The 20,018-nt window shown below is 35.1% G+C and overlaps 1 pseudogene; it reads left to right on the forward strand.

The window, feature by feature from the left end:
* The first annotated feature begins 6,185 nt into the window (after positions 1-6,185).
* LOC130041637 (histone H3.1-like) lies at positions 6,186-13,111 on the forward strand (annotated as a pseudogene).
* Positions 13,112-20,018: the final 6,907 nt, after the last annotated feature.

The raw sequence follows: 20,018 nt of genomic DNA on the forward strand, positions 1-20,018 counted from the left end.
GTTCACATCTGTACCTGATTTTCCAGGGTAATATAAATTACATTGTTGCAAGTCATATGGGTACCTGGCCTCAAACTCTCATGTTACTTCTTGTTCTTTTATTTTTCACAATCCCCAAGTGGTACTTAGGAGCTTGAAGGCCCATCCAGGGGCTCTCAGCTAACTGTGCAATAGGTTCAATCAAGGGCCCTTGGACCACAGTACTGCTTACACGGGACAGTGAATGCTGGTCTAGTTTGTTAAGTATAACTGGGAAACCCCGAGTCTCCTGAGCGCTGACTGATGTATACCACTACAACCATAAAGAAAAGACAAAAAGAAATATTTTAGAGTACTGACCTTGATTTTATCTGGCTATATTATTATATATAACTCACTATCTAGAAATATTGAATACTTCACAAACAATCATATCTTTGATCAATCGTATTTGAAAGTATTTATTATTGCAAGTGTCACATTTTACCATAAGCATCAAGTAAATAAGAGGACATTTTTAGCACTTGATCTTAAAAGCTCCATAGTTAGAGTTCCATTTTATTACTTGTGACTTCCCAGATTTTTATAGGAATTAGTCTTGCTTAACCTGCCTCTACCTATACTCCTTTTCCTCTACGTTCTAGTGAGGTATCAATAAATTTTATTCCGAAACTTCATGCACAACATTATAAATTGCTACCATTATTGTACACAAAGTTTCTTCGAAGTTTTCACAATCTTTTCTACTATGTTTTTCAAAAGCCTACAGATTTTTCTATTTCCCATTTCTAAAAGGTTTACATCCTTTTCATAAAAATATAGTGAATCACTCCCAGGTGGTAAAATTTATATTAATTTTGACCTGGCCTTGTAAGATATTCTTTAATTGCCACTATATTCTATTTTTGAAAAGAGATTCATAAAAGTATGACCCATACTCAAGGAGAGGGCATCTAAACTCACTCTGGAGGGCACGATGTCAAAGCATTTGATTTGTGGCAATATTATAAAACATAACTGGAAAATATGAATAAGACTTTTCCTTCTACTTCAAGGCTTTCATTACTAGTAAAAGAAGTAAAGGCATAAATAAGGATGATACGATATAAAATATACTCTAAAGATTTATGAGAAATATGTTTTATGTACAGAGGATAGAATCATATATTAATGCAGTTTGAGTTTGTAAACTTTAAGTATGAGTAACAATTCACAATTCATAGAAATTGCAGAGAGGACAGGATAAAGAATTCAGCGATGCATGAAGAATGTGAGCAGTTTGAGGAATAGTTCATAAGAGAAATATTTGTGAGAAAGTAAAAACAGAAGAGTTCCAAGATTTGCTGCTAACATGTGTCTGATTGTTCAGATACTCGTATATTTACTATGATGAGTTTGAAAATCCAAAGATTAATTTTAAGAACATGCTGGAGTGATAGCACAGCGGTAGGGCGTTTGCCTTGCGCACAACCAGCCCAGCCGAGCCAGGTTCGATTCCTCCATCCCTCTCGGAGAGACTGGCAAGCTACCGAGAGTATCTTGCCCACACAGCAAAGCCAGGTAAGCTCCCCATGACGTACTCAATACAAGTCTCACAATGGAGACGTTACTGGGCCCACTCGAGCAAATCAATGAACAATGGAGAACATTATTATAAAATTTATATGGCATTTTATGCTTATCCATCAGTATTTCTGTTTAAAAAGTTTATCCCACCTTTAAGTTCAATTGTCTTTCACAAGTGGAGTACAATTTTCTGTTCACATACAGTTTGCATGGGGTACAGTATTCTTTGGTCAATATACACAATAATGTTTCTTTTTTTTCTTTTTTTTTCAATAATGCTTCTTGAGGCAGTAGTTAGCAATGAGAAAACTCAATGAGATGTTTCTAGGAGGGCATCACTCATTGTGGAGCGTGGTTAACAGACACTGGTGCAGATAAGACCTGACCTTGCAAAGCAGCCCAGAAGCAAAGCCTTACAAGAGGGAGTATCTGGGCAAAGTTGGCAAGAACAGGGTGTCAGCCAGCATGAGTGTTCAGCCTTAAGCCTCACTCGACCTCCAAGACACATGAGCCCTACAGACAGAAACTGTCATGTATGCTTAGCAAGTCATCCTACCTGCAGCATCTAGTCTTGATTTGGATTCGACCAGGACAAAGCAGAGTTGGAGAGGTAATAGGTCAATAATGTTAAACTTTCTGTGATTGTACCATTCTCTTTAGCTGAGACCTATAAAATATGTGTGTATTTGGCAATAAAGTGAACAGCCATCAGCTGCTCCCAGAAGGTGTTTCTCTGAGCACCTGTTATTCTTCACCCCACGTCTGCCTGGGCCCGGTGAGCAATGTGTCCCTGCATCGTTTAGGGGGAAAGCTGTTCCCCAACAACTCATAGTAAATTTGTGTTTGAGAAAGTTAACTCTAAAAATAATGAAGACTATAGTCTGAATTTAGGGGGATTTAGTGGCATATATTGAATATTATTGCAAAAGAGGGCTGATGTTTAAACTAAAGGTCCATGTAATTTAAGAGAAAGAACAACTTTGAGAAAGTTTATAGAATTATAAACTACATCCTAGAATGAAAAGAATTATTTGTATTTCAAACATATGCTTGTTCTGAACTGGTTCACATATTAAATGTGTTTCCCTCAGGGAGTCACATTAACTTCTTATTGTATCTAGTAACAATTGCCATTGGAGAGGACTGGGGGAAATAATGCATTTAGAGAGTTTTCTTAGAGTCTGACTTCATTTTTCAGTAATTACTAGCTCTTTCCATAGTGAATCTGAAAGAAGTCTAATTGAATGATCTAATCTTTATTTTAATTATTTATTTCCTAAACCAAGGAAGCTGATTTCTATTCTTAAAATTGTTTATAAGAAGCCACAAACTAGGAAAGGTTCCTAAGCTGAAAAACTCTTAATCCTCTAGAAAATTTTCACAGAAATGGAATAAAAGCCTTTGCTACTAGTTTTTTTTTTTTTTAAATATCACTTGATCATTTGACATCCCATTACTCATCTATTTGCTCGAGCGCTGCCAGTAACATCTCCATTTGTCCCTGTCTCACACTGGTGTAGCCCAATGACATCTGCTTGCTCCAGGAACACAAAAAGCCTCAAACAGATCATTCAGGGCCTTGATGAAGAAGTCTGACCATCTTGTAGATGGGCAGCCATGCCATCTTTTGATGTCTCGTGAAATCCAGTTGGTAACGGCTCTAGTCCAGCAGTCGTCTCCAAATTGCATTACATGTCCAGCCCATCTGATTTTCGACACCTTGGCAAACGAGACAGAGACAGTGTCTCTGATTCTCGATAATCGAAGGAGCTCAGAACTCCGGATTCCTTCTCTCACTTGAGTAAAGCATGATACTCCAAACATAGCTCTTTCAATTCCTCTTTGGGAGACCCGGACAATGTCCTCATCCTGTTTTCATAGGGCCCAGGTCTCTGAGGCATAAGTTAATGCAGGAAGAATGGTGGAATCGAAGAGATGGGCCTGGAGTCATAGGTTCTTCGTCCTCTTAGCTACCTCCACAACCTCACTACCCAGCTGCTGCCATGCTGTAGGCCGCTTTCTGGATGCTCTGGCAGAGACTCACACACGAGTGAAGCCCCACAGAACCAGGTAAGCAGAACTTTGTGACCTTGAACTCCAGCCTCAACAGTACCCAGAAAAGGAGATCCTCTGCCTGCTTCCACCAATCTCTGGAGACCCAGGGATCACACTGAGAAGTCCCACCCGCCGTTACCGGACAAATACCTCATTGGCCGACATCCACTACCTCCACTACCTCCGCTACCTCTGCTACCCAGCCGCCGCCATGCTCCAGGTTGCCTTCTGGACTGCCTGGCCGCTTCTCGACCGTGCAACACATTATAAAACACTTAATACCCATCTTCCAAGATTACTGCACCATATTTTATGGGGTTCAAATATGGTTTGAACCATGGGAACACTTGCGAGGGCAATTAGAGGCCACCCTAAAAGCTTCTATCTTTTTTGGAGAGCCCGGCAAGCTACCAAGAGCATCCCGTCCACAACAGCAGAGCCTGGCAAGCTACCCGTGGTGTATTTAATATGCCAAAAACAGTAAATACAATGGGTCTCATTCCCCTGACCCTGAAAGAGCCCTTTTTTATATATATATAAAATAAAAATATGCTACATTTAAAAAAATTGTCCTATACTGATGCAATAGTACAGCAAGTAGGGCACTTGGCCTTGCATGCAGCCAAGGTTAGATGCCTGGCACCAGGTATAGTCCAGAGAGCTCCACCAAGAATGATTCCTGAGCACAGAGCCAGTAGTAAGCCCAAAGCCCAGCCAGTTGTGGCCTTAAACCAAACAGAAAAAGTGTACATACATCTACCCCTGTATTTTCAATGTTAGCAATTTACAACTGGCCTAAAAGAATTCAAATGGATGATGAAAGTCTGTGTCTCTAATACTCCACTGAGCCCTGTTTCTGACATGACAAAGAAAACAAGGCAACTAGTGCTCGGATACTGTTTTTAAAGAGAGTAACATAAATCATGTATGCAAGATGTGAATGTTTAAATGCTTTATTTATCTCCCATTAACATTCAATTAGCCTAAGGAGAAAACTTTTAGTAGTAGGTGTCAAAAGATTAGTCACACTCGCTACTAAAATAGTGCATGTTATGGATGCATAAAAGACCTCTTGAAATTGAGTAATAACTGAGTTAAAGCAGGTACAATTCTATATGTTGAAAATGGAGAGGAGAAAAAAGATTAGTAGTTCCCAAAGAATTTATTTAAGAAGGAATAAATAAACATATTAAAAACAGAAAATGAATACATGCAGGGGACGGTTTCTATAATAGTCATCACTTAAAATCTTAATTAGAAAAAACTTTGAGTGTTCATAGGATAATGGATTGTATTCTAGAATCACAGTCACAGTCACAGTCACAGTCCTCCCGTTGTACATCGATTTTCTCGAACGGGCCCAGTAATGTCTCCATCATGAGACTTGTTGTTACTGTGTTTGGCATATCGAATACATACATCATGGGTAGATGGGTAGCTTGCCAGGCTCTGCCATGCGGGCGAGATACTCATGGTAGCTTGCCGGGCTCTCCGAGAGGGGCAGAGGAATCGAACTCGGGTTGGCCATGTTGGCCTCTTGTAAGGCAAACGCCCTACCGCTGTGCTATCGCTCCACACAGCGGTAGGGCGTTTGCCTTGCACGCAGCCAACATGGCCGACTCTAATAGGGTTATTGGATTTGTTATAATTATTAACTTTTGATAGTTATTTATATATTCTGATGGAAGTCTGTTGGGCATGTAATTTATTAATATTTTTGTATAATTTACATTTCATTCCCTTAACAGAATCATTAGTAAAGCAAATATTTCTATATTTTATGAGGCAAAAAACCTTTGCTTCCTTTGCTTTTAATGATACATTTTTGATCATGTTTGATAACTATCCAATTCTAATGCTTGTGAATTCTGCTTTATATATATTATCTTTCTATTTTAAATTTAACTGTCAACCTTTTTGTGTTAAAATTTTGGTCAAGTTGTAACACTTCAAGGTTGTTTTATAATTTTTTTTTATAAAAAAACACTCAAATAGAGTTTTTCTCTTCATTGAATTCCTTCTATAAACTTGTCAAAGTTAACTAAGCATTACTGGGTGCCTCTACTTCTGGTTACCTCTAAACTATATTAATTTATTTAATTTTCTCTTTAGGTATGACAATGCATAATTCTTAACTATTTGTAAATTCTTAGCTCTAGAAGCAGTGATTTATTCCAATCTATTCTGTTTCTTAATTGTTTTGAGTGTTTTCTTGTGTTTGTTTTACATGTATACATTATAATAAGCACATATAAATGCATACAATGAACTTGCTGGGAGATTTAGATGTATTGCATTAATTCATATTCCAATGTCTTTCCATTTGCTCAATCCTTCTTTATTTCTTCCATCAATATTTTATAAGTTGCAGCCTACAGATCTTGTGCATTTTTGATAGTTTTATATGTGAACATCTTTTATTTTAGGATACATTTGTAAATTGTAACATGGTTTAATTTAGGTTTAATGTGTTTCTTTTAGGTATAACACTTCAATTCATTTTTAAATTTTAATATTACATCCAGAAATCTTGTCATACTCACTTACTAGTCATAGTTGTTGGAGTTTTGATAATAATGGTGATAATGAATAAGATGCTGCTGCTCTTGCCGCTGATGATAGTCACAGTGATGGTGATGAAGATACTGTATATTTTTTTTATTTGTAATCAGTGTAATGTTTCCCCATTTATTCTAATTTTAACCTTCACCTAAAGACTAGAACTTTCAGTACTTTGCTGAATATAAGCAAGGAAAGTGGACATTCTTCTTGATATTAGGGGGAAAGCAAATAGTATTTTAGCCTTAAAAATGACACCAGTTGTCAGTTTTGTTTGTGATATATTTATCTCATTGAAGATAGTTCTATTGCTAGTTTCTTGTTATTCATTATTAATGACATTTGTTTTTTTAAATATTTTTCTACTTTAATAAGATTATCACAATTTTTCTTAAGCAAATATATGGTAGTATAAATGGATTGATATTTATATATTGAAACAATATTTTATGATCAGAATAAATTTAACTTCATTGTTGTGTGTGATTTTAATCTGAATTGGTATATTTTATTTTCTAATACATTTTACTTTTCCATTGATGTTGATGAGAGACATAGTGTGTAATTGACTTTGGGGGTGTGGGTTATTTTGTTCAAGTCCTCTTGTCTTTGTTTTTGAGCCAGATTGATGCTGGCCTCAGACACTGAATTTAAAAGTGCTTATTTAACATTTTGCAGTCTATTAAATGCCTACCTCTTGTTTCGTTTTATTTGGGAACCAAACTCAGTGTGGAAAGTGGTCAGTTTGGGGGCTGCTTTGGGGCCATATGATGCTGAGGGTCAAACTTGGGGCTATTGAATACAAGGCATGCTCTCCAGCTCTCTGACATGTATACCCATCCCCAATACCTTATATTTTAAATTAGCTTAATAATATTCCTTTATTCTTAAAACAGGGACAATAAACCTTAATCTAATGAAACCATTTTAATGTTGAGTCAAGTTTAATTCCTGGCACCCGATATTGTGACCTAAACCATGCCAGAAGTGATACCTGAGTACAATGCCAGGAATAAGCCCTGAGTACTGCCATGCATTGTCCCCAAACAACAAAGAAACAAAAAGCAAAGAGGAAAATATTATTGAAGGTCAGAGTTAATCTAAAACAGAGAAGATGTTCAAAAGCTGGAAGACAACGACATTGATTTGATGCCAAAAACAGAAAGAAAAATATCCTAAACCCAGAAGCATCTCTCTTCAGCTCTCTGATCTAGAGCTTTCTCAAAGTTCATGCTGCATTCATTTACCATGATTTTGTATCACTTTTCACACATCACAATGAAGATATAAAAAAGTTAAAGAATAGATCTTTTTTTTACAAAATGTTAAATATCCAAAATGTAAGAACACTAAGATAAATTCAGCGACTTTTCAGAAGACTGAGAACAAGTCATATGATAACATTAAGATGGCGTCAAGAGAACAAAAACCAAATTAAGATTATAGGCGCAGTATATTGAAAGTTTCATCAGTCTAGGCAAGTACTGAATTTGAATCCTTAAGAGAATTTCCAGGTGATTTCTGTGCACATTAATAAATAGGATAGAAATCTGACTTAGGCCAAAGAAGCAACAAATGAATATACATATATAAATGTATGTGTATGCAAATGAATATATATACATATTTAAAGACAACTACTCTATTTCTTTCTGCTTAAGTTTTGGTAACAGTGGTTCTATCTGTTAGAAGGAAACTATCTGCTTAGTTGCAAAGAAAAAGAAAATGAAAAACTAAGCTGATAAACTTATCCTTAGCTATTTATTTATTTATTTGTTTGTTTTTTTGCTTTTTGGGTCAAACCCGACAATTCACAGGAGTTACTCCTGATTCATGCACTCAGGATTTATTCTTGGCAGTGCTCAGGGGACCATATGGGATGCTGGGAATCGAACTCAGGTCGGCCGTGTGCAAGACAAATGCTCTACCCACTGTTTAGCTTTTAAAAGTTTTTTTTTTAAATTAAATATTTGTGACGCTCATTATTGTCAAAATAAAGAGCATGCATGCACTAAAATTTAAGTACACTGACAGCTTCACAATTTCAATCTTAAAAGCTTATTGAATTACTTGGCAAAAGTTATTCTTATCTTTAAAGACGTGAAGAAAAAGAAGTTAGTTAAGTCATTCTGAGCTTATGGGAAATATATACTATTGAAGGACATGGACAGTTAGCAATTTTTAATATGTGCTCCTTTTACAATCACTATTATTATCATGGATGAAGCATAACAAGGAGAGCTAAAAAAGTATTTGTTGTTGGAAAACTGTAAAGAGAAGTATAAGAGTGAAAATATTGGCATATTTAGTCAAAGCATTCAAAAATAATAATCCAAGAATTTTCCCTTTAAAATATATAGCACTGTTAGTGAGTGCTTGCATGAATATAGACTGATACCCCTGCATTTTCAGATAGCACTGTAGCACTGTAGCACTGTCCTCCCATTGTTCATAGATTTGCTCGAGTGGGCCCAGTAACATCTCCATTGTGAGACTTGTTGTTACTGTGTTTGGCATATCAAATACATCAAGGGTAGCTTGCCAGGCTTTGCCCTGCGGGCGAGATACTCTAGGTAGCTTGCCGTGTTCTTCGAGAGGGGTGTACAAATCAGCCCAGGTCAGCTTGGCCAGCCGCATACAAGGCAAACGTCCTACTGCTGTGCTATTGCTCTAGCCCTAAAATATATAGAATTGAGTTAATTCAGTAACATTGGCATGTTTGATAAAGGAATTGAAATTCAAATGTATAAACTTAAAAAATGACAGAGTGAATTGCATTGTTCCTTTAGATTTTCTATTTCAAACATAAACTTGTCTAGTTAAAGTCGAATTATTGTTCAGATATTTTCCAAGTTTTTTCTTTCATTTTTTTCACCTAATCTTATGTGATCACTCTTACAAATAAGAATTAAGATAGTAAAATTTTTATAATCTTTTAAGCCAGAATCTCTATGGAACAAATTGACTAAATTTTTGGAGGACTAAACAGCTGACATAATTCATGTCTTTCCTCCGCTGTCTGTGTGGGAAAGGTGTTTAGTTAGTGTCTGTTCTTTAACTAACAGTAACCTTGAAATAAAACTATACCTCTTCAAGCTTAACTATTTTACAAATTCATTTTCAATTCAGCAAGTCAACTGTCTAGTTCTGACTCTCCCCTCTTCTGTAAATGACCCTGAACATATTTGAGTGTCACTATCACTTAGCATTTTCAACCACATCTTCAGTACCATGCTGAGTGTTGATGGATTTTTAACACTAATGATACCAACTTTTTGATACTCTAGGGAATCAAAATTATACTTCTATCATCCCTTCCCACTGCATATTTTTCTTTTAACTAAAACAAGTAATGTGTTAATGTCCCAATAGATTAGTTCACTTAGAAAACAGTATTTTTATAAGAAAATATAAGAATTGAAAATCCTAACTTAGCCTAATTTATGTGAATTTCCTTATATATATAACTTCCAGTAACATCAAAATATGACAGTAACAAATCATTGTTAGATAAACACAGAATATATATATGTATATATGTATATATGTATATATATATATGTGTGTGTGTGTATACACACACACACACACACACACACACACACACATATATATATATGTATATTGGCTTGGTGTAAGGTTTGTGCCACACCCAGCAGTGCTCAAGGCTTACTCCTGGCCCTGAGTTCAGATCACTCCCTGTGAGGTCAGGAGACCATATAAAGGATGCTAGAGATTGAGCCCAGGTTGACCACTTGTGAGACAGATGCCCTACCTGCTGTACTATTGCTCTGGCCCCTAGAATAACATTTAAAATTTTATATACTGTTTTTTCTCCTTACCTTCTTTATTCACTTCACTGTTGTTGCAACTAAGCCTCACACACAGGCCTGGCTGTGCTACTTACATATTAATTTTTCAGTTGTGCTCACAGGACCATATGCTGTGATGCTTACACATTCCCCCACGGTGCTTATTCTCACTTGCAATGCTTGCACACATTCTCATTGTGGGTCACTGTGATACTCACAAACACGTTGACCAAGGATTGTTTCTCTTGGCCATGGTGCTTGCACATCTCTTAACTGCAGTGCTCACTGCAAGTCACACTTTTTTATTCATGGTGCTCACAACACTGGCTACAAGGTAGCTAGAAATCACCTGTGAGTCATGAAATCACAGGACAAGTTGGTCAACAGTCCTACAGTGCATACAGCTGCCCTAGGAATTGATGCTTACAATGCAAGTGCTTTCAGTCACTGTGTCACCACCAAGACCCTTACACTGCTTTCTTGATTTCTTACAAGTGATTTGTATTTGAAACCTAAGATACTTGCATTTACTATATTCTCCATTACCCCATTTCATCATTCTTATTTTTTTCACTGGACATGAATTGACATGCCTAAAACAATTAAAGTACCTTGTGATCTCTTATTTCATATTTTATCAAAGCTAAGAATAATATAATTATGCAGCTTTGGAAAGGATAATGATGTCATATTTTGGGAAACTCAACTAGCATCTTCCACACCAATTAATAAGCAAACCTGTTTGGTATAAAATAGATGACGTCAAAATCTTTCAAGCATATCAGTATGTTCAGCATCTTCAGTAACTAGAAAGTGTTTTCTTTATATAAACCTTCTTGTTCCTTTGGCTACTAGGTGCTTATGTCTTTAAGCCAAATAGAAAAGTGTAATGCCTGTTCTGAACTACAAATCCAGAAGTATTTAAAACTTATCTAAATGTTTGCTTCTGGATTATAATAACTTATTATTCAGTGTATCATCAGTGGAGAAAGTTTTTGGCATGTAATAAAAACCATCAAATATTTCTTAGAAAAATGACAGCTTCATCTGATGTGATCTGGATCAAGAAGAGTAAGCATAAAATTATTTTCCTGTGCGTTATATGCTTATATTTTGTTAATGTGAGTTGGGTCATCTGATTGATGTGGGACTTTCTTTGGTTCAACTGTACTTCAGTTAATATAAATTTATTCAAATAAAAATCAATTTTTGGTGTATTAGCATGTTTCTTGCACTGTGTCATAATTACATTTTATAGCCATTTTTTTCTAATGCTTCATCAAAATTCTGATTAATATTTGAAGTGCCCAATTTAGAACAATGAGACAACGTATCTAATAGTTTCTCAATAGTACTTTTCAAAAGGGTCAGAATCCACATGACCTTTTCTGTTTTCTTTATCAATTATTTTTAAATTGTGTCCCCTTATAGATTATAAAGAAATATTAGTTTTTATTCCTAAAAGTCAGAAATGCAGTCAATGTAAATATAGCATTAGTTTTACAAGGTTAAAGATCTATGAATTAGTGATGATTTCTATTTTCCCTAGCATTTATTATAACTCTAGCTAGTGTATAAAAGTCTACTTTATAATTTTTCTAGGTTGTAATTAGCTTATAATTACTATAATCCAAATATTGAGTCAGTGAGATCTTAGCCCATCTTAATTTTTGTTTTATAATCTCCATGATTATTTAGTTTTTCCATTGTATAAGAGATGTGCTGATACACAGAATAATTGCTTCTTACAGTATCAGTTAATTTCTACAGATCTGACTTTCTTGATGACTTTCAATTTTTTAAGTAATTTTAAGTAGACTTTTTCTGTTGTTTTATATGCTTATTCATTTTCCCCTCTAATACAAGGTACTACTGATTTTCAGTTTCAAGAAATTTTTCTTTGATACGGCAAAATTAAACTAAATTCTATGTAACTGCTTTCTGTCAACGTTGACTCAATTGTGAATCACTCCTCTTACGATCAAAAATAAATTTTAAAATGCTATATTTTTGTTAGATTTGACTCACTTCTCAGTAGACTCTTGTCAGTATTCTCATATTCCCCACTTTTCATATGCTCAAAGCCTTCATTTTCACTGAAATTTTATTGTGTTAGAGTCTTAAATGTGAAAAACGATAAAAATTGATTTTAACAAAGATTTTTACAAAGATTTGAAAGCTACAAGTATAAAAGACAATGAACAAAACAAGTTAAAAAATAAAAACATTTTGGGAAAAGTACTACATATGAAAAAAGTAAACATAAAAGTAAAATAAACCAGTAAGGTAAGATATGGGAACTGCAAAAAAGAAAGTAAATCCTTGACAAAGAAATACTCTGTTAATTTAAGAAAATGCTGGGTATTGATATTTTAGTGTTGGTACCAAAAAAAAAAGATTCAAACTTCAATATTATGTGTAGAAAGAGAAGGCCATGGATCTACAGATTATCTGTAAATATTATTGCAAGGAAACAAGAATATGAATAGTAAGAGACTAAAGAGAAAAATAAAAAGGCTCTTTCTAAAAGATCCAAATAACATCCAGTAATTAAAAATAATTGTACCTTTGGGAAAAAAAAGCAAAAATATTAAGTAAATCACTACTACTATGGAAGTAGTGTATCCAACCCGCGCGGCAGAGCCTGGCAAACCACCTGTGACATACCAAATATGCCAACAACAGTGGCTAAAATGGGTCTCATTTTCCTAACCCTGAAGGAATCTCCAGCTGAGTTAGGAAGAAGGAGAGGGCTTGTACTGAGCATACAGTGCGCAAGTCAACAGGCGGGAAGGTACCCCACAAGCAGCTGGCCACCAAGGTGGCCACCTGAGCAAGCTAGTCAACGGTGGTGTGAAGAAGCTGAACCTCTACAGCCCAGCACCATGGCGCTACACGAGATCTGCCAGCTGCCGTTCCGGGGGCTGGTGCATGAAATCAAGCAGGACTTCAAGACCTACCTGCGCTCCCAGAGCTTGGCTGTCATAGCGCTGCAGGAGACATGTGAGGCCTACCTGGTGGGGCTCTGCGAGAACACCAACCTCTGCGCATCCCCCACCAAGCACATCACCATTATGCCCAAGGACATCCAGCTGGCATGCCGCATCTGCGGAGAGAGAGCACAAAGTTTACGATACTAAAATCTCAGGGCTGGGACAAATGGAGACGCTACTGGCACCCGCTCGAGCAATCGATGATTAACGGGATGACAGTGACAGTGACAATGCATTATAAAAGTGTTCCTGGTCCAGAGATATAATATAGCAGTTAAGGCATTTGTCTTGCATATGGTCAACCCCGATTCAATCCTCGGAGTATAACAAGAAATGAACCCTGAGCACAGAGACAGGAATAAACCCTGAGCATAGCAGGTATGACCCCCAAACCAAACATATTATCAGTCTGTCTAATGCTTAAGGTCCAGATTGAAAGTTTTCACCAATATTTGTTCTCAAGGAAACAGATCCTTAGCAAAATGCATCATTATGGAATTTCTGAAAAATTGAGATAAACAGAAGCTTCTAAGTGAATCCAGAGAGGATAATGAGCCTAGTAATATGACTCAAGGATACAATGGCTGCCTTGCTTGCTTAAAGCCATGAATTCAACACCTGTCAATGACCCACATCCATTAGTGCTTTCCTCGTTGCTTTTATTGTGTTCCCAAGACCACAAGAAGTGTGTGACCACCAGTGAGAATCACAGCCAAGTGTGCCGTACAACCACATGGGCAATCCCACAGGCACCACAACCAGCACGGAGACAAAGTATGGAAGCAATGCAACCAAGTGCACAAACCTCAAAGAATACCACAATCAAGTGTAACCCCAGAAACTGTAAGAACCGAAAAAAGGAAGAAGGGAAAATAAATTTTAAAAAATTCTGGTGAAAGAAAGTCATACGCAAAAGACTAAAAATAAAAATCACACTGCCCTTCTACAACACCAAAAATGATCCTAAGAGAAAGTATTTCTAACCTAGAATTCTATTATTAGAATTAAATTGTTTCAACTTAGCAATTAAAACTGCCTGGAGAATAAAGAGATTTTAATATGCCAAATTTTAAGTTAACCGTAACTACTCATGTTCAGAAAGAGTCCAAAAGTACACAGGAAATTCATCAATTGTTAAAACTCTTTATCAGGATAGTAACTTAGGAAAACAGGAAATTGTTAAGACATTTATCTGCAATACACATTTACATCTATTTTTTGATATTTTGCTTTATATTTCTAAGGCTTTGAATATAAGGAGAATTAATATTACCTTTTTATGGCTATTCTTTTCCTATTTATTTTACTGGTAATTCTTTTTACTTCAGTAAATATGCTTAAATTAAACTATCTTACAAAATCTATGTTATCTCCAAATCTCAAAATTTATATTAAAAATTAGGAATATTCACCATACTTTTCCATCATGAATCTTACTTAATGGACCTCAAAACTTCTGAAGGTTTCACTTCAGTGTCTCCCAAACACTATCTAGCCAAACATATAAGTTACAATAGAAAGTAAAGAAATTCTTTTAGAGTTTTTAAATTCTTTCTAGAAGGTTCTCAATATAAAAAAATGTTTTATTCTCCACCAAATCACATGAGTTTTCTTTCACTAAAAATACTATCTTGTAAAAATAACACTGGGGCCCATGAGAATAATAATTTTGTTTCCATTTCTTCCCACTTTTTAGTATATTACTAGAACTTTGAACAGTGCTTGACAGATTGATGCTTAATTAACACATAAGTATATATGAATGAAACAACAGGAAAAAAATGGGAGAGAAAACTCAGGAGAGTGGGATAATGTGGAGGAGATTCCTGAATGAGAGTTGTACTCATACAGGGTCAGTCTGCCCAAATTTTAATAGTTGACATAATTCTGAAAGACATTTTGCATGTTTTCTTATAAACATTGAGTCTACAGAGATTAAACATAAACCTAGTTTCTTGAGACTTGACATAGGCAATGGTTAACAGGAAAAAGTTGGGATAGAAAAAAGATGTAAGTTCTATTTCCCATAGTTGGAAGTCAAAATTCAATGCTCCCAAACTAAATATAAACAATGAGTTTTAGTTAAAGATGCAAGTTAAAAAACCACTGTGTTGATTTTCTAAACAATCATCTGAAGGAAGGAAATAAAAGTAATTGCTGCTGAGAAAGAACTGTAGCAGAGAGCTGTTCTCAAAAATAAGCCTGTACAATTGACTTTTTTCACATGTGAGCATATAACTGATAAAAGTAAAAACTAATAAACAAATGAATTAAAGAAGATTGCTATCTATAGTGGCTCTACTTCCTAAAAAATTTATTCCTTCTTTGCTCCTTTCCGTTTTATAGCAGACACTTTAAAATCTGGTCTTGAGAGAAACTTTGGTATCCCAGGTCTGCATCAATTAGGGAAAGTAATTTATTTGATTTTTATAAAATCTTTGGTAAATATGCCCAAGCAGTGCTAAATGGGCAAAAAGGTAAATCCCAGTAAAAGTCGTGGAGCCAAAGATTTACCTCGGTGCTGCTTGATCCTGTGTGCTTAATGCTTGAGGACCACCAGGTCATACCTGATGGTATTCAAAGAACCACACAGTGCCTGAGATCACACTCCAGGCCTTTTCATAACAAGCAGGAGCTCCCATTTTTTGAGTCATCTTCCTGAACCAAATTTATTTAATATTGTTAAGCTTTGTTCCATTATCTGCAAAATGGATATAAAAGCAGTATTCAAATAATAGGATAAATTATTATTATATGCATCCATGTTTTTAGCACATTTGACATGATTGCTACATCTATTCTTGAGGAAAGAGAACAGCAATAGTCTTCGTGATATAATGAGAGCAAAACAGAGTAAAACAGAAAAAGTGTGAGATATAAATTTAACTGCACACTCTAGCTTTGTATGATATTTGTGTTATATTCCTTTATCAAGCTTTAGTGAATGTGACTAAGATTTTACTCACCTTAACTATGACATTAATTTTTCCATTATATATATATTTTTTATTGTCTACACTTTGAGGAAACTTTTCTGAAATTACATTGATACATAACATGTCTCAATTGAGGTGTTACATGTAAGGCCGAGGATCTAGTGCTGCTAGCACCCTGTGTGCCATAGATGATTTGGACCACCTGGTGGTACTCTGTGTCTTCAATGCCACACCAAGAACTGAACTAAAATTCGGCGCATACCAGCATATGCGCTGGAGCGATAGCACAGCGGGTAGGGCGTCTGCCTTGCACGCAGCCAACATGGCCGACCCAAGTTCGATTCCTCCGCCCCTCTTGGAGAGCCCGGCAAGCTACTGAGAGTATTCGATATGCCAGACACAGTAACAACAAAGTCTCCAATGGAGACGTTACTGGGCCCGCTCGAGCAAATCGATGATCAACGGGAGGACCTTTTTACCAGCATACATGTAACCTCAATACTGTCTTTCCAGACCCACAGAAATGACAAAGTTTTATAGTAAGTTACCTTTATAGATTTTTTCAAATATTCTTACACTAATTTTAAAAACAATTGCATTTCTGTAGATTAGACTTTAAAATGAATTTTGTCAAATTACATTTTCATATTGAATCCTAATTTAATTCTGGGATGTGCTCTACCTTGCTGTTGATAATGTTCAACGGAAGGCACAAAAACTGTCGCTATAGCTATCAGCACAAATCAGGAAGAATCAGTGAAGCAAATGTCCTCTTCACATAAGATTTTCTTTTTGCTTCCCAAGAAGCAACAGATGTGAACAGCAGGAAACAACTTGTGTCTTTCTAGCAGGATTCCTTTAATTTGCATCTTCAGTGACTACATTGCAAGTTCGTCATTGATTTTCAAATTCCATTTTGGCAAGTACTGAAAGTGTGTAGTGCCAAGTAATAGGGGTACAGAGGTGTATGTTGCACTAAAATTTTATGTACTGTGGGGAGTTTTATCTTTCAATTCCTCCACAGTAAGGAATCAATTTTGACACAGGAAAATGAACATTTATGAAATATAATATCGTACTAAATATCAGTTTTATTTTAATTTCAGTTGTAGCTAGGAAGAAAACTTGTTATAACTCAGTCTTGCAGTGCATTTTCATTTTAATTATCACTTGAAAGCAAAGAATGCTAGGAAGCACATACTCTAAACCTGTTCATGTAAATGTCAGTTCAGCTTAACTTTTCTCTTAGTTTGGGCTTTTTAATTGAACTTGGTTCATCCTTCCAAAAATATTAATGGAAAAGGCTACAATTGGAATAACAAAATGGTGCTTGATTGATCTGTAACCTTTAGAAGTCCCTAAAATATTTTAAGCTACGTAAAGCAGAAATACTAAATAGTCTGTCAGCACACAAGCATATGGACCTCAACAGTACCTCAAATCACAGAAAATATTTCATTTTAGCCCCCACGATCTCAGTTAATGCATGTAATAGAAATGGATATTAGAAATCTATTCTCATTTATTGCCATATGAATGCAAGTGAAGAAAACAGTAAAAATCTGCAGTGTCTGCACATTTACTAGCACTGGTTCATGTGAGAATAGAAATTATTTATGGGCATTCTGACACTGCTCTAATACTTAAAGGGCTACAATCCACTCTCCCTCAAGAACTGCAAGTTTTAACATGTCTTATAGAAATTTCCATGTGTTAAACTTCTTAAAAATAAAGGGAGAAAAGTCTTCTTTTATAAAGATTAAAATGAATTTAGATGTATGATGTTGGCATGCCTTTTGCTATGCTTTTGTTCATACTAACTTATCACATGACATTACTAAAAAGAAAAAGATAGTTATTTGTTGTAGGAAACATTAGAGACAAAAATACTAAGTACGGTTTTTTAGAATCTCTGAGACCTTGTGTCTCTGCCACTAATTGTATGTTATTTGCATTCCACATACAAAGGAAAGCATTTCAAGGTTTTTAAAATGCTATCTTAACTTTTAAAAAAAAATATGCTGTAAATGGAAGAATTTATATGCTTTTAATTAAGGAATGCTTTTCTGTTCTATTAGAATAGAAGGTAGATTTAAGTGTATATTCTCCTTTTTTCTGTGATTTTAAACTAGGTATATTTCCATATTTCAATTCCAATTATTAGTAGTGACTTTTCTTTTTTTCATATTGAACTCAAGATTATATAGTACTATGTAAAATGAATCTGCACAATCACCTGGGTTCGGAAACAGAGTCATATGCTTTTATTAAAGAAAAAAGAAAAGACCTGAACAAACTGGTCAACGTTTCCACCTCAATTTGTATAGTTGAATATTTGGATTCCATATAATATTTATGGGGAAATACCCAGACATTTCTGTACAAAGGAATATAGTACTTAAAAGTATGTAGCTAAGTCGGAGCAGCAACTTTGAAGAATATTCAAGAATATTCTTTGTGTTTTTCTTCATATTTTGTTTTACTTTTATCAAAGTGACATTACTTTACAACACTGTATATTTTACCGCAGGTTCAACCTCTTTAAATAAGTGTGTATTATTATACTACATCAACATCAGCAAAATAGTCTCCATAGCCCATTGATCTCTGTGGATCTTAACTGCCACTCTTTCCTCCTTTGTAGTAATTTCAATACTGCACTCAGAATTTCAGGATTTGTTTGGGTTTTGTTTTCTCAATTCTTTAGCTCTGCTTTTCAGTTGTCTACATATGAGATAAATTATCAGGTAAATATCCAATTCCTTCTCACTTATTTGATTTAACTCAGTCCCTTCCAGGTCCTCCCATCTATGTTGGAACTGTCAAGACTTTATTTTTTTAAAGATTAGTAATTTCCCATTGTATGTATATTATGTATATTCTTTATCAAATAATCCATTATGGGACATATTTCACACCTTGACTGTTATAAACTGCATTTTAATAACACATAAGTGCATATATATGCCTATTAATATTAATTGGATATGGCTAAGAATAGAAATGCTGCATCATGTAGTAGATATATTTTAAATATTGTGAAATGCCTTCACACATTTTTCATAGTAGTTATGAAGGTACATTTTCCAATGAGTAATATTGAGTATATATTATGTATTTGTTTGTCCTCTGTATGTTTTCTTGGAGAAGGACCTATCCTGTTCTGCTTATTTTGTATTTATTTTTTTATTTTTAGTTGTTTTTGTTTTTCTTTTTTAGCCACATCTGGTGATTCTCAGGGGTTATTCTAGGACTGCACTGAAGAATCACTCCTGGCAGTGCCCTGGGGACCGTATGGAGTGCCAGAGACTGAACCAGGCAGGCTAATGCTGTAGAATAGATTGTCATGTTGCCTATTGTTTATATTCTGCTACTAGGCTTAACATTCGTATTTTTTAATCATTTATTTTTGCAAATGATAGCTCTTCTACACCATTTTTAATTTTTTCATTTATTGTCTTTTTTTTACAATTTGTTACAAATATATGTGATATTATTTCTGAGATCTCCACTATGTTATAGCAATCTATAGGTCTGTTTTTATTCCAGTATCATACTATTTTGATTACTATAGCTTTTAGTATATCTAGAAGTAAAGGGACATACTTCCATTCTTCTTGTTGTCTTTTAGCTTTAGCTACTCATTGTCTTTTGTGTTTCCATAAAAATTTCAGTGATGTTAGTTTTATTTACTTGAAGAGTGTTAGGGGAATTTTTATAGATATTGCAATAAATGTAAATATTTTTAAAGTAAAATAGGGATTTTAACAGTGTTGATTATTCTGATCTATGATCACAGAGTGCCTTTCCATTCATCTGTCCTTTCTCTTTTGTTAAGCATCGTATATAGTTTTTTTGTGCACGTCTTTAACAGGAAACATTTTTATCTAGTGATTAAAAATATCCTACTGTGTGCCAGTAACTGTACTAGATAGATCTCTAAAAGGGAATTTGGGAGATTTTCAGGTTTCCGTAATATTAACATGTTTCCATGGTAATGATACTTATATGCTCTTTAACTATTGACCTTTAGGGGGAGTTTTATGATATGGTATTAGAATTGATAATAATAGCATCACAAGACACTCCCTACCCACTTTCCATAATTACCACACCAT

This window comes from Sorex fumeus, unplaced genomic scaffold (assembly GCF_029834395.1).
Source record: "Sorex fumeus unplaced genomic scaffold, SorFum_2.1 ptg000098l, whole genome shotgun sequence".
In the NCBI taxonomy this organism is placed as follows: Eukaryota; Metazoa; Chordata; class Mammalia; order Eulipotyphla; family Soricidae; genus Sorex; species Sorex fumeus.